The following is a 24,023-nucleotide window of genomic DNA, read 5'->3' as shown; positions in this document are numbered from 1 at the left end:
TGTGAACACTGGCACAACATGGACCCATTATTCGTTTCTCTCGTGATTATGTACCCCTGACCCTGATACCAGGAACTATTGGCTGTTGGGATAACGTCCACATGGCCCCCCTTATATTATACAATGATTGCAGCTTTGGTGCTTCGGGTCTGTTCTCCCGCGCGCGATGATGACAGCGTTAACCAGTTATTGATGAATCACGTTGAGCGTCCACCTTCATGACCCCTGACTCTGCCAAATGACCCTCTTTGCATTCCACATCATGGGTCGTTGGGCGAAGAGGATGTCACATCGGGAGCACATGCTCCGTTGGACAAAACCATTGACTCCGTGTGAACATTTGCTCGTCGTCCGAGGGCGGCCAGTTTAACGTGCCTTGAAAGCGCGAGGGGGTCCTTATGAGGGTGCAAACAGAATGTTCATGCTGTCCCGTCATGGCATGAATGCACCATAGCGGGCGGCAGGAGGTGTAAAGGATTTGTGGGGCAGGGCATACAGAGCAAGGGGGCAGAGGTTGATGGGGGTGACGGAGCTGGAATCTCGCAGACCATGCAGTCTGGGATGACATCTGTGCTTGCTGAAGGCTTAAGGCAGATGGAGGGACGTTGAGGGACAGAAGCTTGCACCGGACGATGCTTCGGCCTGATGGAAATGATGAAAAGGAGGGCACGGGGATGAAGGCCGAAGATGAAGGACATGCTATTGAACACGACGCGTTCTCTCCGCTCACTGGTCATACATGTTTAAGGCTCACAATTCCTCCCCATCTTTCATCCCTTCCTTCTCCTCTCCATGCGCCGATGCCCCCTCCTGCATTTCATCGATTTTGCTGCATTGAATCCCTCAAAATACATCTCCACGAGCTCTGTAATCTTTGGATAAGGAACGCTGTGCATCTGACCCTCCTGTTTACAATCCCGTGAGGCAGCGTGGGCTGGTCTTGTGTGAAGCTCTTCCTGAGAGTTTGCTTCTGTATCAATCTTGTCCACCCCTTGTGTCCTTCCCTACCCCTCATTCGTCCCCGCATCCATTATTTGTCCAAGTCTCCTTCTATTTTGTCCCTCAACCCTGCTGTTGGCATGTTGCCTCCTCTCATTGTGCTGTTCCTTTTGTTCTGTTGCATCCTCATCCATTCTGTGTTCTTGCTCTTCCACGAGCCTCGACATTGTGTACCAAAATATAATGCCATCAGGTTTGGATTTGGATGAAGAGCCTCCATCTGGGGTTCAACATATGGATGGACGCATGATCGACCCGATTATGATTCCTTTTTGAGAATCAACGACATATTCATTATTTTCATGTAGAAACTAGAATGGCACTCAGTAGAGCGTTCTTGTCACCTCCCCAACTCATCCACCAAACGCCTCCCGTCATGGAGACGTGCAGGTGTGCGTGGAGTAAACGTTGCTCGGAATAGGAGACGTTAACAAAGCAGTTCTGTTTGTCTCACATGTAAGTACAAGCCCTGGGACGACTTTCTCGAAGGAAATAGAAAATATTTCCATTAAACACTTCATTCATCGACAGATTTAAAGCACGCTAACCTCAGGTTTCAAAAATCGAGTGCACTCGATGCGAGAACTCCAGGTAATTTCTGCAGAGGCAGCCACGTCTTGCCTAACAGCCTTTGGAGATTCTGATTGGTTGTGCAATGTCATATGATTGTGTTTCTACCACTAAGCCACTTGAATCCGATGGCCTGAGATCTCAGAACTTTGCAATAGTCGGGCTCGGTTTATACCTGGATGGGGAGGCGTCGATGGAAGACGGTGTTATGTGACCAAGGTATAGGAGGACTGCCGGATGGCTAAAATGGTAGCGAGTTGTCTGATCATGAACAATTGCCTAAGTTGCATTTCGGCTGTATGGACGTTGAAGTACCCAAGGTATCTCTCAAAAGGAGTGGGAAATTTTGCAACAAAGCAATAGAAGCTTGATGGCATCTGTAACCTCTGACATTGTAGCCATCATATTTTGCTGATTATAGGACCCCTGTATACCTGTCGATGTGTCCCAGTGACTCCGACACCCAACATCCAATTTGTGCTCGTTTTTAACAAAGCGACCTCGTTTTCTCCCTCAAAATGTACTATCAAGATATATGTGTGTATTGTCACATGCGCAGAGTGTGCGAACCTTCCATCACCTGCCCGGTACATGCAGTGACCGGGCAGTGACCCTGGATAACTGAACGGTGATTGCCCGAAGTAAAAGCCCCACACTTTTCCCAATGGCTGCGAGCTACTCGAACTGCCTGATTGTGGGAAGAGATGTCCACACCCTCTTGATTAAATAAACAGTTTAATAATAAAAGAGTGGTGACAAGAAAACAAAGAACAGTGGGACGAATAAATTACCAAACAAACAGCAACTGTATTCTATGGCGAGGGCACAGATTGTGACGGACACTTGGCAAGACGAACACAGGGCATGTAATCTCGACTTTAAAGCCACTGTCACAAACCTGGCAAAAAGGATGGCGAGGGATAGATGGGGTTTTCAAATGGCTAGGTCAAACTGAAGCAGAATAAAATAACGGGAGGTAATGGGGAGGGCATTGCTGCCCATGCTGGCAGGCTGGTATGGGGTTGTGATGCTGATGTGGGAACAATGGACTTGTATGGGAATGCAGCCTGTTTGTGCGTCTTGACAAATGGCTCCGGCTCTCCTTTCCATCTCTCCTCTCTTTTGCACCCGCTTGCAAGCAATATATAACATGGCCCGATGGGCAGAGTTTCGCACTGCCCGCCATGGCGTGTCCATGTGCCATATGAAATAATCCCTGCCAATTCCACACCAGGTAAGCCAGGCCCAAGCAGATTGACAGGGAAGGATAGCTGAGCTTCCACTGAGTGGAAGGAAGAGGGTCATCATAAAAAGAATGTGGTTGGGGAGTGGGGGTGCACGAGTAAGCACATGTTCATGGGATTTTTTTCGGCCCTCGATGATTGGCAGATGGCCTCATGAGCATGGATACAAAGCCCTGCCCTGCCAAGGCAAAGCCAACACCAGGAAGATCATACGTAGTCCCATCTACATAGTTATGCACGACCACCCCTTCCCTTTCCCCATGCAAATCACAGTATATCAATCGATATATATATATATATATATATATATATATATATATATATATATATATATATATATATATATATATATATATATATATATGTTTATCCACATTAGGAATAAGTTCATGTAATGGGCCGTTCTCCTTATTATGTGGTAGAATGAACACATTTAACCTTTGTAAGGATAGCAACACATCCAGTTTATGCGTCCTTCGCCCTTTACACAAACCAAAGCCCATAAATGTTCATTTGGACTCATTAATGGAGTCTCCTTTCTCAAAGCGTTTCATCTCCCATTCCTTCCAATCCACTTTGGTCTTGTTTCGTGTGTGTTTGCTGTACTGTGTCGCATTTCTGCTGAAATAATTCCGCGAATGATTACAGCTAGGGGCGATTATAGAGCAAGGAATATGTGATACTAGCAGGGGTACCTGGCGTTGCCAGGCAACGTCTGGTCCCTATTCTCACCCCTCCCCTTCCCCTGCTTACTCCCACCCCACCCCTTGAGGGACGAATTCATCGATATGGCTGAAATAATGATAATGATGATATATATATATATATATATATATATATATATATATATATATATATGTTTATCCTCATCACTGTGTCATGAATCTGGGGTGTGTTGAGTGACCAAGTTTCTTGCACAGCGCTTGCTAAGGTGGATTCAGCACTCAAGCAAGCACTCCATAAGAAACCGTTGATAAGGAACGGCTGGCTTGGCAAGCGCTAGCTCGCTGCTTGGTAAATGAACACACCACTGGACATCTCAACAGCATACAGTACATACAAAACATCGACAATAGGACGTTAAAAAAATACAAATTAAACACTTCAAATATTAATCATGAGTATTTTCATTGTCAGGAAAACGTACCTTGTTCAGTCCCACACACACAAACTCAGCTTTATATATTAGACTAGCTGACGTACCCGGCGTTGCCCGGGATCAATTTCATATTATTTCCACAGTTTAAATAAAATAAAGTTTAACACAAAAGATTGTCTTTCTTGCAATGTTTCTGTTGCTCTGGTAGCTGGTACACCTTCTCAAGCCAGCTGGAGGTTTTCTGATGCTCTGGTTGTTTCATGTCGTTCACGGTCAGTTTCAAGGCGTGATTGCTACTTGCGGCCTCTTTTTTTTTCTGGCTGCTGAAGTAGATCTGCCCAAACTTGCCCATTTCTTTAGTGGCATGGTAAAGTTGTTGGGATATTTGAAAACTGCAAACAACCATTACGCACATGAAGGGACCTGATGTGGCAGAAAATGATGGAACCGATTTTTGGGAAAAAAAATGCACCAAAATGTGGAAATGTGCCAAATCGAACACTTGCTCATGTTGTAGGTACAGTCAAATGCAGTGTTGTTGCAGATCACGTGCACTACACACTCCTTTCTTGGTAGCTCTTGGTCAAATTGTTTGTGCTTGCATTAAAGACAAACAGACAGGCCAATATGTGTATATATATATATATATATATATATATATATATATATATATATATATATATATATATATATATATATATATATATATATATATAGTTATGGATTTTAGAATCCGATCCGCCGAATGCATACCAACATCCAGGTCCTCAGATAGTTATTTCCCTAAACTAGTGCGTGCGTGCCCGTACGTGCGTGGCTGTACTTGCATGGCCGTACGAGCAAAAAATTAAAAAATAAACATTTCAAGCGTGCCAGAAACAACAACCACACAGGCCGTTCCTTCGCTCTCGCAAAACAGCTGAAACGGATGAAGAAGAACACTATCAAACCTTGAAAAGGCACATACTCAGGTCCCCAGCATCAATTGTGACGTCATATCAAACGAAGAATAAGAATTGTGATATCAAAGCACCGTGTCCTGTCATTGGTTAATAAATAAATGGCCATAACTTGGGAACCACTTGTCCGATTAATATCAAACCTTTAAAAGGCACATACTCAGGTCCCCAGCAATATACATGGTAAGTTTCAATTAGATCGAACCAGTGGTTGTCGAGAAACAGTGGTCACAGACAGACAGACACACAGAGATTGCTGGAATTATAGATAGACTAGTACGTGCCCGTACGTGCGTGGCCGAACGTGCAAAAAAAAAATATATATATATATTAAAACTCAAACTGCGTGCCAGAAACAACAACCACACAGGCCGTTCCTTCGCTCTTGCATGCCCGTACGTGCGTGGCCGTACGTGCAAACAAAAAAGAAAAGAAAAAACTTTCATGCCCGTACGTGCGTGGCCATACGTGCAAAAAAAAAGAAAAAAAAGAAGAATTGTGACGTCAAAGCACCGTGTCCTGTCATTGGTTTGGTAAATAAATGGCCATAACTTGGGAACCACTTGTCCGATTAATATCAAACCTTGACAAGGCACATCCACAGGTCCCCAGCAATATACCTGGCAAGTTTCAATTAGATCAGACCAGTGGTTGTCGAGAAACAGCGGTCACAGACACACAGACCCACAGAGATTGCTGGAATTACAGATAGATGCATGTCCAGGATAGACCTATCCCCATGTCTGGTGGGATTCTAAATGTGATGCGTTGAGAAGGGTAAAGAATAGATTCCCTCTCTTATGGAAAGCTCCTTTTTCTCTTTATGACAGACACATTCATGCACGTGAGATAGCGTTAGCCCAACGCCCCCTTTTCCCATCGACGTTGACATCCGTTTCATTCACCGACGCCAAGACCCACCATTTTTCCATCGATGTTTGACACCCCGTTCAGCAGCTCTATGGACGCTAACTGGCTCTTTTTCATCTTGGGCTGAACATTGAGGTGATAACTGTTGTTGACGTTTTATGAGCGCTTCACGTTTTCGCTCAGTAATTCTGACAAATGGCTGCTTTTTGACGTTCGTCCAGCACCACAAACATGGCATCGTAAGCGAGGAATAATAACGGGACGTGCGGGTTGTCACGGCAATGATTCGCAAATGGGTCGGGGTGGATTTGGCTGGAGTCTGTGCCCGCCCAGAAAGGCCGCCTATAAAAAAAGAGGACGAGAGGTCCGTTCTTTGCGGGTCAGTCGACGAGTCAGTTTGTGAGTTAGTTGGCGTCAGTCAGTCAGAGTCCAGTCAGTCAGTCGGCGCCAGTGAGTCAGTGACAGCCTCAGCGCCTCACAGCACCTCACGGCGCCTCACAATTCCTCACAGCTCCTCAGCACTTCACAGTGCCTTACAGCTACTAACGGCTGTCCCTCGGTTGTGGCTCCTGGCGGTGGGTGACGCTCGGACCGTTAATGCTTATTCTGCTCGAGACCTGCTCTTGGCGTACCTGATTCTTGGCATCCCTGGTTCCTGGGCGCTGGCAACGGACAAGGCACGCTCACACATTTCAGGGCGTTTTTATTTGATGGATTTCTATTTGGAGAGCAAGACGATTTCTCTTTCCCCCTTGAATGATCTGCTTGGTACCCTTGTCTGTGTTTAATTGTGAAGCAAGTCAATCCCAAATAAGCATCTGCTCTTTGTCCCTTTTCCTATCAGTGCCTGATTGATTACGTATTTGCTTGCGAATATTTTGATTGCTTCGAATTAACATATTTTTACCACACGAAAATAAAAAGTTCTTTCTATTTATTTATTTTCTTATTAATAAATTCCTTTGTTGACATCCCAACCTGTCCGTACTTGTCTTTTCCTTCCATTGATCCAGCATTGTCCGAACCTCGATAGACTGGGAGGTAATTACCAAACGAATTGACCTGTAATAGTCGGCACGCATCAGTGGTTAAATGCTCGGCCACCCTAATTAAGATCTAATCAAGATAAGATTGGTGCTTTGCGGAGGGCACGCTCCCCGTTCCAGAAACCACGTGACCTCAAGTTAAACGGCATAATTAGACGGTGGACACTGGAACTCGTGGTTAACTGAGTGGCGTTCGTGGTTCTAAAGCAACCCACTGGACCACAAACTTAATTGTGAGCGGTGGCCCCAGGTCTGGCTCTTCCGAGGACAAATGGGGATTAAATCCCCTCATAATACACTCGGTATCCATGGCCGTAACAATATATATATATATACATATACATATACATATATATATATATATATACATATACATATACATATACATATACATATATATATACATATACATATACATATACATATATATATACATATACATATACATATATATATATATATATATATACATACATATATATATATATATATATACACAGTATGTGGATATATATATATATATATATGTATGTATATATATATATATATATATATATGTATATATATTATATTGATAGATTAGGTGACAGAAAGGCATGTCACACGAAAAACTGCCATGTTTGCATCATATTTCCTACTCTTCTTCATCATCTTCTTCTTCTTCACCCTCTCATCGTATTCAGGAAATAAAGTTTCTTTCCTCTGTCGTGTAATTTTTCCATGAGTTTTATGATGTTGTAAAAAAGGCTCCAATTAATTAGTGCATTCCTGCTCTTGCAGACATCGCTGCGTGATGACGTCATGCGTTGCGACGTCTTTTTTCATACTTTGCATGAAAGCAAACATGGGATAGTTTTGCTTGTGACAGTCATGACAAATTCTGGTAAAAGCAACCATTGAGTTTGAACTGACACGTCACTGTCTCACAGACAGAAAGTAACTGTGTTTGACGTCACACAAAGTTTATTTTTTTTTCATGAAATATCACTATTTTCTTTCCTCCACATAATATGAGAATTAACGAACTTTCATTGGGCGGAGTATATTAGACAACAGCCACGATCGCTGTGGACAAAACATGCATTACCTCGTTTGAGATGTAATCCAAATGTTACTTCCCCCCCCCCCCCTCAAAACGGTATCTTCATGTGATAGAAGATGCGTTGTTCAGTTCTCATATGTACATGAGGCCTTTAAAGCTAGCTGATCTGTGTGGGAGAGAAAAAAAATGGCGATTTCTGGATGGCTGTAGGGCGTGGCCTGTAGAATGGGCAGCGCTTATGACCCACAGACACAGACACAGACCCACAGGCACGAACTGAGCTTTATATATACTAGTGCAGACCCGTACGTGCAAAAAATAATAATAAAAAAAATAAATAAAAAGAATTGCGAAGTCATAGCACCGTGTCCTGTCATTGGTTTGGTAAATAAATGGCCATAACTTGGGAACCACTTTTCTGATTAATATCAAACCTTGAAAAGGCACATCCACAGGGCCCCAGCAATATACATGGCAAGTTTCAATTATATCAGACTAGTGGTTGTCGAGAAACAACGGTCACAGACAGACAGACAGACAGACACAGAGATTGCTGGAATTATAGATAGACAAGTACGTGCCCGTACTGGCTAAAAAAAAAAAAAAAAAATTTCTTTCAAACCGCGAGACAGAAACAACAACCACACAGGCCGTTCCTTCGCTCTCGCATGCCCGTACGTGCAAACCCCCCCCCCCCAAAAAAATAAAATCTTTCAAACCGCGAGCCAGAAACAACCACACAGGCCGTTCCTTTGCTCTCGTAAATGACGACTGGATTGGGGCATTGTGTTTATCTATAAATGCGCATAAGAAATCGAAAAATTATTAGAATACATTAAGTCATCACCATCCGGAAGTGGTGTGTGCCCATACAGAATGTTCACATCATTCCACAAATTATCGCTTGCATTGAAGTAACAACTGCTGTGATATTTACACACACAGTTAATTAAAATCCAAATAAAAATCAAGTTTACCTCCCTGTCTTTGCTTGCCATGACATTCGCTGCCATTGACCATTGCAACTCCTATGCCACGGTAACTAAGGCACCGATCGATACCCATCGTAACCGGCACAGCACGTGACGTCATCGTCGGCCGGCCGCGCATCGTTACTCATTAAGTCCTCACTGTCCGGAAGTTCGCATATCACAGTTACGATTATTCGCAATTTAGTTTTAATGGCCAATTATTCAATTAGCGCCAACGTATTTTGTCTTTTCGTAATGTCATCACAAGGAAAAACACAAAAAGAGAAGAGAAGAGAGAGAGAAAAAAAAATGTATGTGAAATAAAAATTTTTTTAAACAAACACACAGTCTGTTCCTTCGCTCTCGTAAACGACGACTGGATTGGGGCATTGTGTTTATCTATAAATGTGCATAATAAATCGAGAAATTATTGGAATACAGTAAGTCATCACTATCCGGAAGTCCGTACGTTGTAACCCGTAATGGGGAACGCGGCTGAGGTTCTCCTCCCCATCAGGCACGCCTATGCAGCAACGTGTCTTGTCATTGGTTGGTAAATAAATGGCCGCAGCAACGCGTCTTGTCATTGGTTTGGTAAATAAATGGCCATAACTTGGGAAGCACTTGTCCGATTAATATCAAACCTTGAAAAGGCACATACTCAGGTTCCCAGCAATATACCTGGCAAGTTTCAATTAGATCGGATCAGTGGTTGCCGAGAAACAGCGGTCTCACACACACACACACACACACACACACACACACACACACACACACACACACACACACACACACACACACACACACACACACACACACACACACACACACACACACACACACACACACACACACACACACACACACAAAACACAGCTGGAATTATAGATAGAAGATGAATGAAAACATACCTCTGCTTATAGTTCAAAACACCTCACAGCGCTGGAAAACGTTGGGACAGGAATACTGCACTGTAAATGTTGGAGTCTGTGAGCCTGGTGTTGGCTCAGTGGTTAGGGTGGTGGCTTGGGATCCTCGGGTGCTGAGTTCAAGTCCCGTTGGCAGCTGAATGAATACACCAGGGGGTTGACTCAGCCTGCCATTCCTCCGAGGTCGGCAAAACGAGTACCAGTGTGTACTGGTAGAGGGGCACTGCATCAGCGACACAGTCGCGCTTCCAAGAAATGATAGCTGCCACACGCAAGAAGAAGAAGAAGAATGTTAGAGACTTTTAATACCCTCCCCCCACCTGGAAGCGGTGCCACGTGGTATACATGTACACCGAGAATTTGCTTCCCCCCTCCCATCGTCCCAAGAGCCCTGCCAAAGAAAAAAACACCTCTATCCATGATTAATTAATTGAAGAAAACAATATCCATTAATTGGGGTCATGCTGATCCTCTGCAGCAAGTTTGGGTGTAATTGGCCCAGAACTGTAGGAGAAGTACCATGCCAAACAAACACCGGTCTGTGAATTATAGTGAAGGATTAGAAAATTGTGCAGGCAGGACGACCTCGAGGCATGTACACTCCTCTCTGAGCTTTGCATCCCGATTTCAAATCACGACCCTTGCTATAAACTGCCATCCTGGAGTTTCACAGGCAGGGACAGGCATCAATGCGTGTCCGGACCCTCAGATGGACGTTAAACTGAGCGTCCCGTCTGCGAGCATTCGTTGGTGGTTGTTAAACATCCCACGGTGTCCTTCGTGAAGAGTGGTTGAGCTATCCCCGGCACCATTGAACAAATTACAAATTCCTGCTCTGACCTACAGGGGGCACTGCAGAGGCACAGTTGTGTCCCCAGCAAATGACAATAGCCATGCACTGCATATGAAGGAAGATTAGAATTTTGAAATCTGTTCTTTAATGAGCCTAAAACCTGTATTATAGAATTATTTACTTCTAAAGTGCACCATCTTTACTATAATTCACCGTCTGTCTGTTCCCAGGTACCGCAAAAATGGCGAAACCGATCGCAACCATTTTTTGGGTGTGTAATCCTGGGACCCCTTGGAGCAAAATAGGCTTAAATATAATAACAGACCCCCTTGACGGCTCGCGTAGGGAGCGGCTGCTTCTTGTAGTTATAAAATGGTGAAAATGCCCCCAGTGGATGCATCAAGTCCACCCAACCCTCCCCCACCCCTCCAAAGCTTTAGATAATTAGATTCAGCATATCAACAATGGCCATGAGAGGTACATGCTATTGAATGATCGTGCTTTTTCTTACCTTCGCCACCGAAGGTGAAGGAGGTGATGTTTTCACCCCTTTCTGTCTGTTTGTCTGTGTGCAGGATATCTCAAAAAGTTGTGGACGGATCCGGATGAAAATTTTGTGGACAGGTTTCGTGTGCGAGCACGACGAATTGATTCGATTTTGGTGAAGATCCGAATCCGGATCAGGATACGAGAATTATTTAATTTTTAAAGTGATTCTTCAGCATTGAGATGGTGGGCCAAAAACGATATCGTCTTGTATAGCATGATATTTCAAAAATGATTGGGCCCGATATGTTCTTGTGGATCAGGCATTACGTGGTGGAGCTATGTGCTCTTCCGAGTGCCGTTCTAGTTTCTATTATTTTCAGTAGAAAGTAGAGGAGAAGGGTAAGGTTAAGCCTCATTTTCATGAAAAACACATCCAAAAATGGATGGAGATAAGTCAATGACATTCAATGGACCAGCTTCCCATGTAGATAAGACCAGGTGGGGCAGACTTGTTAACTCCAAGCTGTTAGCCTAACCATCATCTTGAAGGTCGTTAATGAGCCAGCTGAAGTTTTCTTGACAATCCAATAATGACCTGGCAGTGGTCCTGAAATTAACTAGACTTTCCTGAAGCTTAGAATCCAAATCCATTAACACTGGTCCCTTCAACTGGAGTGTTAATCTACAACCTCTGGGATCCCATTCCCATCTTTTCACTAACAAAGCATCACTGTACCCAAAGCAGATCAAAATCCATGGAAGGATTACATAATCTTTACTTCACCTGGGAAACCAGTACTCATTTGGCACAACATGCAGAAACAAGGATAGACCTCACTAAACGTGTCCACGAACCTTCTGGTGTGGCGCTGCATTACGGTGGACACCATTAGAGGGACAATACGTTGACATTATTGATAATCTATCTATAATTCCAGCAATGTGTGTGTGTGTGTGTGTGTGTGTGTGTGTGTGTGTGTGTGTGTGTGTGTGTGTGTGTGTGTGTGTGTGTGTGTGTGTGTGTGTGTGTGTGTGTGTGTGTGTGTGTGTGTGTGTGTGTGTGTGACCGCTGTTTCTCGACAACCACTGGCCGATATAATTGAAACTTGCCAGATATATTGCTGGGGACCTGAGGATGTGCCTTTTCAAGGTTTGATATTAATCGGAGAAGTGCTTCCCAAGTTATGGCCATTTATTTAACAAACCAATGACAAGACACGTTGTTGCGTGGGCGTGGCCGATGGGAAAGGGAAGCTCAGTCGCATTCCCCATTACGGGTTAAAACGTACGAACTTCCGGAGAGTGATGACCTCGTGTATTCTAATAATTTCTCGATTTCTTATGCGCATTTATAGATAAACACAATGCCCCAAGTTATGATCGTTTTCATATTAGACGGTGCATAAATTTCGGTAACATCAGAGTGCTGGTATGCTCCGAACCAGGAAGTAATTTTTTTTCTCTCTTCTCTTCTCTTTTTGTTTTTCCTTGCCACGACATTGCGAAAAGGTAAAATACGTTGGCGCTAATTGAATAATTGGGTATTAAAACTAAATTGAGAATAATCGTAACTGCGAATAATATGCCAACTTCCGGGCCACGCACGTCCGGGCACTCGAGAGCGAAGAAACGGCCTGTGTGGTTGTTGTTTGTTGCTCGCGGTTTGAATATTTATTTATAATTTTTTATTATTATTTTTTTTACGGGCACGTACTAGTATTTTAAATAATTTGAAATAACTGATCATTTTCCAATTTTTGCTTACACACCCAGTGTTTTAAGTAACCAGCATAACTATATTTCTTAGGTTCGTTTCGGTAAATTGATGAATATTAACAAGTTAAAAAAAAAATTATAAAATTAGTTGGTTGACCTGAGGTTTTTAATAAACAAGATGTAAATGAATTTTTTGACAAGTTTATGGAATTTTTTCTTCACCTTGGTTTATCATGAAAGCATACCATAGCAGATTATAAAACACTCAAATTGTAGAACAATAAAGTCCCCATTGAGTTACAACATCTTTACTGAGGTCATTTAATCGGAACAATAATTGATTACCCGCGCACGTGAAGTGAAAAGCAGGGTTACGCCATCGATTCATGTCCGTCTGTGCATCTGTCTGTCATCAGTTTATGATTGAGGAACAGCTTATTCAAATCAAAATGTTATATTTTGAACACGAATCGGAACATGAACATGTCTTTCGTTTTACCATACCCTGGCTCAGAATTCATCCCGACCACCTGCCTGGAATTCAAACAAAATTGAAAATCATTCCAAACAGCAAATTTCCTGTTTTTGAGGTCATAAATGGGCAGCAACAACAGGCATGAAGAACTAATATAACGTGTTGGATAGGGTGACGTAATGGACACTGCGGAAACGGCGGTAAAACCGGAATTAATTAATTTACACCACTTTTGTAATCTTTATTGTATTTACATTGAATTATATACTTGAAGACTGTGGAACACCGATCGTCTGTCATAATACTTCTAAAAACCTCCGTTTTTGCAGGACTTCAATTTAAACAAGTGAAATCCTTCAATAGAGCATGTGTGGTGAAGCAAATGAGTACACTAATGTTAAAATATGCAATTTATGCTTTTTCAGTTGAAAAACAATGAAAAAGCATACTTAATATTTCAAATGTAAAAATCTTGTTATTATTGTGATAAGCACCTTTATATATAACAGAAGGAATGAAATCGTTTGATACAGCGTAGCAGGAGACCATAAAAGAATGATAGCATAAGAAGAACTTAGCTTTCAGCATTCGGCGATCGGCGCGAAATGCGATGTGAGCGGAAATGACGTCTTTCGTTCTTTCGTACATGAGGGGCGCGTTTCTTGGTTTTTTCCCCGTCAAGCAATAAATGAAATGGTTTTCACATATATAACACATTAGTTTCACAAATTTCCATTTAAATACTCGGGTATTTCCGTCAATTCTTGCTATTTCCGTCTAGGTTATGTACTGCCATCTACCGGACGGCCGTGAATGGCTGTCTTGAGGCATGTGGGGGGGTGGGGGGGACACCGGCGACGTGGTAGACACCGGGGACATTTCAAACTCGGTGCAATTGTATACAGCGCACGCGCTGTAATAAAGGTTCATTGGTGGTGGTTTATAAGGGTGATGTTCGGGGCTGCTTCTGGACTACTTCACCAGCACCAAACTTCAGATTTTAAAAAAATGATCGTTGAAATCATTATTTTGTTAAAATTTAAGTAACACAGGATGGGGTATCATGTTCTATCAACTCTCTAGTATCGATACTAACAAATGTCAGTGTGTTCCAATCCATCAGTCCGTCCGTCAGTCTGTCCGTATCGTCCATAACTCCAAAACCGTGAAACCTTGCATCCCCAAACTTTGCATGGAAACTAAGAGAACTCCAAAGGAGTGAATGAATGAAAATTGGGTATTTGGGTTAATTTAAACACCCCTTTTGAAGATAATTAACGGCTTTGTTTAATTATCCTTTATCAAGGTTCATCCTTCGTCACCTCGCTGGGGTCTTAATTCACCTTTTCTTCTTTGGCCTGAGCAACAATACCTTGACTTGGAACACGCTGCAACGTGTTCATCAATGTGTGTGCTGTCTCTTGGATGGACGTTAAACTAGATGTCACATCTTCTGGAATCTTCCCCTCCCTTCTCTCCTCCATTCCTCTCTCTGCCCTCCTCGTCTCTCACCCCTCTCCCATCCATCTCTCCCACCCTTCTCCTTCTCTCCCCCTGCTCCCCACCCCTCCCCCTCTTACAAGGACTGATCGTTTAGTTTTGAATTTGCCAGGTAGATAGCATGGGTTACAAATGCTCCCGCCCAGTTTTATATAGAAGCTGGCAGTTAAAAAGAAAATGTTGCTGTTTGGGCGCATTTTATTGCCCTTCCCTTCCCCTCCCCTCAGGCTGCCTTCTCTTCCCTGCCACTCATGCTATGCCTGGTGTTGGCTTAATGTTTAGGGTGGCGGGTTTTGGATCCTTAGGTCCTGAGTTCAAATCCCACTCAGTTGTTGACTTAATACCAGGTGGGGGGTTAACTCGGCCTGCCATCCTTCCGAGGTTGGCAAAATGAGTGCCAGCATGCTGGAATACTGTGTCGGAGTAGCGACCCATCCAGGATTGTGCCCATAGCCAATGAAATTGCTTGAGCAGCACCAACGCTCTGTACAGAGTATGGTCCCAATCTCCTCTCCCTTCTCATCATGTTGCTTTCCCCCTCCCCTCCGATAACCCTTACCTCCTCCAAAACCCACTCCCCTCTCTTCCCCCATGGACATCTCCGGGCAGTCTCCGCATGCTGCATTAACATGATGTTTTAATGTACCTCATTTTGCTATCCTTGTTTTTAATCTTCCCTGCTTGCTTCCTCTTCCTTTAAATCTTTCTCGCTCTCCCTCCCTCTTTTTTCTCCCCACTCCTTTCATCCTCTCTTCCTCCCCTCTATCCTCTTTCCCTTCCCTCTCCACCCTCCCTCTTTCTCCCCCACCTTAATATTCCAATTAGCGAAGCGACGGGTTGTATTTTCTAGTTATAAGTATGAGAGATATCTGTCTGTCTGTCTATCACCATTTTTGTCAGAGATGGCCAAACAGATCATCATCAAACTTTCAGAGGTTCATCAGTGAGTGCCGGGGAGTGTTTTAGGCCAAAAATACTTTTTTTTAAAATTTTGAAAAATAAAGTTGGGATTTTTTGGATAAATTTTTTTTTATCTATAATGCCGAAGCTTTTGTACATTTGTAAAAACTAACATTAAATGATCCCTGACCCTATTCCTTCCTGGGTGCAGGGAAGTGTTTTGACCCACAAAAAAAATTGATTTCTTCAAAATCCAAACAGGATTAGAGCAGCACCAGACAATGATAAGATACCCCTCCTTAGTTATAAATATAGGTCAAATCCAATTGATCAATTTCGGCAAAGGTACATAAAACATAGAAATATCCGAGCTGTTAGGGTTAGGGTTAGAATGTTTGGACACTTCGATAATAATAATAATTCTGAGTGGCCAGAAAGAATAACCGCAATTGTGACAAATGAACTTGCTCAACACAACATTAATGTGGCTGCCCTCCAGGAATCTCGGTTGGAGGAGCAGGGACTGCTGAGAGAAAAGACACACACCTTCTTCTGGTCTGGTAGAAAGTCTGATGAAAGAAGAGAAGCAAGATACAGCATTTGCTATTAAAAATGCCATTGCTAACAAACTTACTTCACTACCAAAGAACCATTCAGACAGAATTATATCTATCAGACTCCCTCTTTCCAAAAGCCTGGTGTTGGCGCAGTGGTTAGGGCAGTGGCTTGGGATCCAAAAGGTCCTGAGTTCAAGCCTCGTTGGGCCACTGAATTAATACACCAGGGGGTTGACTCAGCCTGTCATCCTTCCGAGGTCGGCGAAGTGAGTACCAGTGTACTGGGCCGGTGTATACCCCAGTTAGAATAGGTGTACCATATCCCTGTGTCGTAAGAGGCGACCAGGGTTGCGTCAGGAAGGGCATCCGGCGTAAAATCTGTGCCAAATCATTATGCGGATCATGATGGATGATCCGCTGTGGCGACCCCGAACGGGAGCAGCTGAAAAAAGAAGAAGAAGAAGACTCCCTCTCTCCAAACAATGCAATGTTACATTGCTTTGTGTCTATGCCCCAAAAATTACAAACACAGACGAGTCGAAGGAAGAATTTTACTCCATGTTTAAAACTGTTGTACGTTCAATTCCTACAGCGGATAAAATCGTCATTATTGGTGATTTTAATGCCCGGGTTGCTCGTGACTTCAGAAACTATGGACCTGCCTGGGAAAATTCGGAAAGGGAATCTGTAACACAAATGGAGAGCTCTTACTTGGTTTTAACATTCAACAACAGCTTTCTATTAAAAATACCTTTTTCTATCAGCCTGATAATCATGACAATACCCGGAAACACCCAAGATTTAAACACCACCATCTTCTTGATTATATTGTTGCGGTCTTCGCGCCCGCCGGCGTGCTGACGGCCACGTAACTCGAATCGCGGCACGTCGCCCACCGGACGGACAATCCAGTCGTGACCCTCTCGGACTAACGCCGGGAACCAGTCACGGGTGGACCTTTCGGTCTCACCGCGATCGAGCCAATCAGCCCCCGCGTGGGATAGGGTTGCTCGCCAAATTCGACCTACCTAAGTACCCACGCGGAGGGTAGACCGGGCGATCGCACCTCGCCGCAGGTCGACTTCGGACACGGGCCACTTAAGCGACCCGTTCCGTACTATCAGAATAACCGAGCGGTGTTATCGTCGACCTCGACGGTTCGATTAATTATCGGGCGTATTCAGCCCACTACCAACCCTTTACGTGAAGCAAGATGAGGGTTCAATGGGAGAAATGACGAAGCGAAGCGGGAGAACAGTTCAACAATAAAGCACATTTATTCGCGGCACACGGGAAGCACACAAATACAATTCCACCAAATGCACACAAAAAAAAGAAAACACAATTCCATTTACACAAAAAGCAAATATAAAAGTGAAAACACAGTGCAGAGCTAATACCGACTACCGAGCACACGGCAACACTTATACAATTCTACTTCACAGACGGCGCCGACAACACATACCCAAAACCAAGGAAAAGAAATACCCTCAAGGATGAGGCGGGCCTGAGGCCGAGACCGGGTCGCGCCTACCCGTCTGGTGATGAGACGCGGAGCGGCGATGGCGCCTCACTCCGCGGGCCTCGCGGACAGTGCCTGGCAGGGGGTGGGAAAGGGGGCCCCCTTGGTCGCACTATCTCAGCGCGGGGGGAAACAGGAGGGGGTTGCTGATGCTCGGGGTATAGAGGATCTTTATTATCCCTGGTGTGCGTCTCCACCTCGGCCAGGTCGCGCTGCCGGCCTTCCTCGGGCGTGCAGCTCCCGGCACCGTCGCGAGCACCCCCTCGTCTGCCTTCGCCGCTGCCGCCTCTCCGCCTCTGGACTCTCCACCCTGGACTCTTCTTTGGGCTCTCCTCGTTCGACTCTCTTCAGCTTCTCCAGCTACTGCAGGCTTCGGGCTCCAGACTTCCACACACGGCTCTGACTGACGAACACGGTCCTTTTATCCCCCCGTAGCTTCGCCTTTGACCCCCTCCCTTTGACCTTTCACCTCGCTCCCCATTGGCCCGAGAAAAAGTGGGCGTGAAGGCTTCTTGATCCACAAATTTGCATATATCGATCGTTCTGGAGGCGGGGCCAAATCGCCCCTCGCTCACCGATTGGACGGCAAAAAGTGGGCGTGTGTCGTTTTTGATCCGTTTTTGAAGCACAAAATCCGTGATTTTGTACACGCTGTTCAACGTGCGCCCTGCACGAGTCCAACACCGGTACCCACAGCGGGGCAAGAACGGTGGCGATGCTACGGTTGCGAGGTGTGACGTGAAGGTCGTGGCGGTTGTGGTGAAGCGGCGTTGTGGTTGGTGGTTGATGTTGTGGTTGTGGTGGTAATCATGGCGGTTGGTCCAAATTAAAGATAGTAAAAGAAAAACGGCTATCCTGAAGAGTCGCAGCTCGTATAAATGACATGTATTCCCACTAGACAATGGGTTTGGGCCTAACTACACATGCACTTACCGAGATACCTCACCTAAGGGACCTGAATGGTGGTTTGCGAATCTGGTAACCACAACAATATTCTCATTGGGAAAAATTATATGAAAGACATTTTTAACACCAGAGCCATGCGAAGACCTGAATGTTCAACAGACCACTTCCTTGTCAAAAACTTCTTGCGATTTTCAGGTGGTCATACCTTGAAGAAGGACAGCTCCAACTGTTCCTACAAAGGTCGATGTCAATAAGCTTAAATCTTTGGAGACTCAAATTCAATTACAAACTACAATCACGCGAGCTTTCAAAACTGTAAAGTCATTAAACGAGGAATTCCTTCAAATAAACCATCTACAATGGTGCGTTTTCCACTCTTGGGTACCCTAAGTGTAAAAATGCCGACTGGTTTGATAATAACAATGTATGCATGTAAAAATTACTGCAGCAAAAGCAAAAACTCTACAAAGTTTATATTTCAAAAAAAAAAACACCTGAATCAGAGGAAAAGTTAAAAGCAGCTAAAGCACAGCTTCCAAAGAAAATTTGTTATGAAAGATACCTGATGGGAAAACGAGGCAAAAGAGATTGAAACTTTAGCTGCAAGACACGACTCTCAAGGGTTTTACAATGCCCTAAAGGAAGTCTATGTCCAGTTACAGACATACCACAACAAATGGTAAATGATTGGTTAGATTTTAACAAATAAAATATCTGTAGATTACTTCACAGCAGTAGAATTAAGATCATTGCTTAAAAAAAAAAAAACTAAAAGAAGTTTGGCAAATCGTTAACAGATTAATGAAAGAGAATGATCAAGAGGACCTCCCAATTAAACACATGGAAGCAATTCTGGACATGATTGACCATAAAATATACAAAGAAATTTAAAGAAGTCAATTGTAGAAAAGTCAAAGACATTATCAAAATTATGTTTTATAACAAAGGGGTGAAATTGATCGATATCGAGAAAATACGACAACAGAAGGAAGTGTGGGGTAAACAGAGAGAGAGCCACCAAGGGTTGTGTACACTTTACAGAATGCAATTAGGGGGAAAATCTTCAACTATAAGGAAACTGTGCAATCTCGATACGTAGAGGAATGGTTAAATAACACACATCATTGTAATTGTGAACATTCCGTCTTTGAAGATCAACATCACAAACACATCATCACAGGTGTCCTCAGAATAGCGGAAGATAGAAAATTACGTGTCGTACTTACAAAAGGACTGAATTCTGGTGGAAAAATTAAGCAATGGAACTTACAATGATATGACTGATGGAATGGATGAGGGAACAAATCGAAAAACAAAATACCAAACACACAAATGGCTTTATGATTGGAGGAGGTAGAGAAACATGAAAAAAGGAGAATTGTTGATTTGAAAAGAAAAATTTGCATCAATAATACGAAGATTAAAAAACTCCAGAGACAAGTCATTATTTAAAACAGCTTCAAACACGATATTTTATTGTCCCAATTGCCCAAACAAATAATAATATTGCATTTGTATGCAAAACATTCTACATTCAAACACTTTGAGAAGAATTGCAGGGCTTAAAGACTAAACTGTCAAAAACATACCAAACTAGAAGGGTACTCGGTCGAGCGCATCCCTCCGTCACACAATGCCTGATCCATGAGAACATATATATCGGGCCTATTACATTTTTCAAATATCGTGCTAATATGTTGTTTTTGGCCTGATCTCTCAATGGTGAAGAATCACTTAAAAAAATTCTAGTCATCGGATCTGGATCCAGATCTTCACCAAAATTTAATCAGTTCCTCCTTGTCACACACCCAACTTCTGCACCAAATTTAATGCGGATCCGTCCACAACTTTTTGAGATATCCTGCACACAAACAAACAAACAAGCAGTCATAGACTGGTACTTACGAAATCGTCAACTTGACCTCTGACCTTGTCTAATAAAAGCTGTCTCTAGAGAAGGTAGCGACGCAAACCAGAAGTTTATACGATGATTCTGTACCAAACCATCAAAAATCGAATGTTTGACCTCACTGTGACCTTGACCTTTGACCGATTTTAACCAAAATCTAATCAGCGCTAGCCATCACCCTCCTGAATCACGTGGTGTAATTTGACATTGGTAGCTTATTCTGTTCTCGAGTTATCGTGCCTTCAGACAAACACACAGAGGATGGAAGTGATCAATATACTTACGAAATCAACAAATGAACAGACAGAGAGGGATGAAAACATAACCTCCTTCACCTTCGGTGACGGAGGTAATAAATAACGATAATAGAATAGACTTGATACATCACAATATAAATCATTCAGGAGCGAGAAGACTGTTGGTTCCTGATAAACACCACAAATTACCATTCATTTACTGGATCCCACAAAATGCACAAAAACCCTTATAAGATGGAGGTTCATCATCGCAAGTTGAGAATGCAGTTTGAAACTATTGTCAGGTAGTATTACAGGGTCGATGAAACAAACTTAAAATTGCTTGAAAAGCTACCATGAAAAGCTGAGGTTTTATTGTGTTCTTTTTTTAATTCCAAACCTATAATCGATCGTATCCACAACATTAATAACAAGGGTAAGGCTAAATGTTTATCAACTTGTGATATTTTTTTCCACATGACAAGCTTGTCACCACATTGGACAGAGCCGTAGATAAAGCATTCGCAGGATGTAATAAAGTATACGTTAAAGTCTATCAAGAAAGAGCAAACTGACAATATTGAAATAATAATTTTGAGCATAAGGTGATAAGGTAATATTGAGCACACTGAAAATCAATATTCATGGAGTTTTTCAAAAAAATAATTCTAAAAGTACGTGTTACATTTCTCCGAAACAACAGTTTCTTTACATTTGGCAACAAGATATTCGAGTAGACAGTGGAGATACCCATGGGTTCAGAACCGGCCCCTTTCTTTGTGAATTTATTCCTTCACTTGTACGAGTCTGATTTGGTTCAGAACATGTGCAGGAATAAGCTAACAACTGTGAGAAAGTGTGGAAACACCTTGAGATTCATTGATATTTATTGGCAATTAATGATGAGTTTGTATTTGACTAGCTCAGTAAAAATATGAGCCCCCCCCTAAAAAAATGTTGGGTTTCTGGTAACATGTTGCTCAATGAATGGAGTAGGTAGGTAGGGATTATTGTTTTTTGGATGTGTTTAAATGAAAGCAGTTGTCCAGTCAATGTAGCAACTTTGAGGGGGTAAGTCACCACTAATTACAAAAGAATTGTTTCCACTGCAGTGTATTTCAGAAAGACCCCGTAATCGCCATACTAAAAGGCCTAAAAAAATCCTAGCATGGGAAAGTAGTGTAATTTGCATAATATCAAAATTAGCTTCCGCCATAAGAGAAAATTCATATTTTTGCTATAACTTTGCATCTAAGTACCTAATCGAAGCAAATCAAGTGTCTCAACCCATGTTTTGAAGGTCAGTGAACATGATCAACACACTTGCAAATTAATATTTTTGAATATAATTTGCATATCATGCAAATTAGCTTCTGTCATCAGAGAAAATTCATATTTTCACTATAACTTTGCATCTAAGTACTGTATCCGATTGAACAGTAACCCTAACCCTAACTTGTATTGTTTCTGCTCTGTTATTTCATGAATTACAGAGAGCTATGGCTGAGTGTGTTTTCTGCGAGAAGAGTTTAGAAGATGGTCAGGACATTGCAATCTGACGAGAAAAGGGGAGCGAGAGTATCAACAGGGCCAGTGAGCAGCAAGGAAGTAGTACAAGAACGCATAAAGGTCAGCGAGTACACACAGAATGCCGACGGGTTTTCACTCATCCACAGACGATTGCAAAGGCACAGGAAAAAGTAACTGAACAAGATCAGCCCTCACCGTGTATCCTTCGTTCAGAAATGCCAACGTTCAGTTTGGACAAGCACTGTTTGTTTTGCGGTGAACCAGCAACTTACAATGAGAAAATGCGTGATGGCATGGATGTCTATCCTGTCAGAACAACATCATTCCAAAATATTGTCTTGCATTCATGTACACAAAGGAAAGATGAATGGTCTACGTTAGTTTCAGGCAGAATTGCATATGCTCATGACCTAATCGCAGCCGATGCAGTTTACCATCAAAGCTGTAATGCCAACTTCAGGACTGGGAAGCAGGTTCCACAGCAACATTCCTCTGGTCTAGGTCGTGTTGCAAAGAAAAAAGACTTTGCAGACCCAAAGAAGCAGAATGATATGAAGCATTCCTGTTGGTTGCAAAGGACCTGGAGGAAAACGATGATGAACAGATAGATTACAATAACAGACTTGATTGAGAAAATGGAGACAGGTCTTTTGGGTTCAGAGGTTGCAGCTTATGGCTTTACACATATGAAGAGTAAACTTATGGAACATTTTGGTGACAATATCATAATAACCGAGCTGAATGGGAAGCCAAATGTTGTAACTTTTAGACGAACAGCAGCAAATATTCTCCATGACTTTTACAAAGAAGAAAGAGGACCCCAATATTGAGAAAATACGAATGATAAACACAGTTGCCAAGCTTATCAAGAGTGACATAAAGGCAGTTGACTCTTCTAATGATGTATATCCAACCAGAGAACAGAACAGATGTTGATGTCAGGTCAGGTTCGATCTGTGACCTGCTACAGGTACCATGTAAACCTGCACTAACCTGTTCCATGGTCGGGTTGTCGGCGACTAAACCGTCTCCCCCACCAGGTTTTCTGGTGAGGAGGGTGTTTGGATATGGACACCCAGCAGGATTAAAAACAAAACCTGTCAAAGGGCGGAGGAGCTCCTTGTGAGCCAACGGCCATCCATATCTAGTGCCCAACTGTGTCTGCGGACGTCCTCCTGCAGTTGGGTCACTTCTTATTAGGAGGTTGGTGGCAGGATTTGCACTCCGGCCACCGTAAAACCCTTCATTCCGCAAAACGCAAAAACGCAAAAAAATCTGAAAACCCACTCGGTGGGAGTACCTCCTGCGCAGCTTCCCTTCGCAGGGCAGCTCACCGGATGACGGGGTTGGGGCAAAGCCTTCGGGACCCCCAATCTTTGATGATAGGAGGGAAACCACGGGGTAACATCCCTGGGTCAGATTGCGGGAGAGTGTGTCGGAGTGGTGCTGAGGTGTCGTCCACCAGATGGCGGTCTCCTTGGGTTAACCTGAGGCGGTCCCTTCGGGTGGGTGCCTGGAATGTCCTATCCCTAAGAGAGGATGATCACCTGTCTCTGTTATCATCTGAGCTCAAGCGTTTGGACATCGGGATTGCAGCTCTCTCTAAGGTTCGGAGACCGGATTGCGGCGAGATAATGGTGGGTGGTTACACCTATTGGTCTGGCCGCTCTGATGGTTACCAGACCCAAGGAGTTGCTGTAGCTGTGTCCAATAAGCTGACCCCAATGATAATTGAGGTAACACCGGTCAACGAGCATATTA

General features: G+C 43.3%; 1 protein-coding gene across 7 annotated transcripts in view; it reads right to left on the bottom strand.

Moving 5' to 3' along the window:
* Positions 1–24,023, bottom strand: part of LOC147011455 (uncharacterized) — a 461,606-nt gene that overhangs the window by 258,098 nt on the left and 179,485 nt on the right. For all 7 annotated transcript variants that reach the window (XR_015051902.1, XR_015051907.1, XR_015051900.1 and 4 more), the window contains exon 4: positions 9,712–9,991. The gene's annotated coding sequence lies outside the window, so the exon portion shown is untranslated. The remainder of the gene's footprint in view (positions 1–9,711; positions 9,992–24,023) is intronic.

The sequence above is a fragment of the Eptatretus burgeri genome, chromosome 15 (genome assembly GCF_056783735.1).
Source record: "Eptatretus burgeri isolate ZD-2024b chromosome 15, Ebu_testis_v1, whole genome shotgun sequence".
Taxonomy (NCBI): domain Eukaryota; kingdom Metazoa; phylum Chordata; class Myxini; order Myxiniformes; family Myxinidae; genus Eptatretus; species Eptatretus burgeri.
The sequence above is the reverse complement of the archived record's forward strand: the minus strand, read 5'-3'. Positions and strand labels throughout refer to the sequence as shown.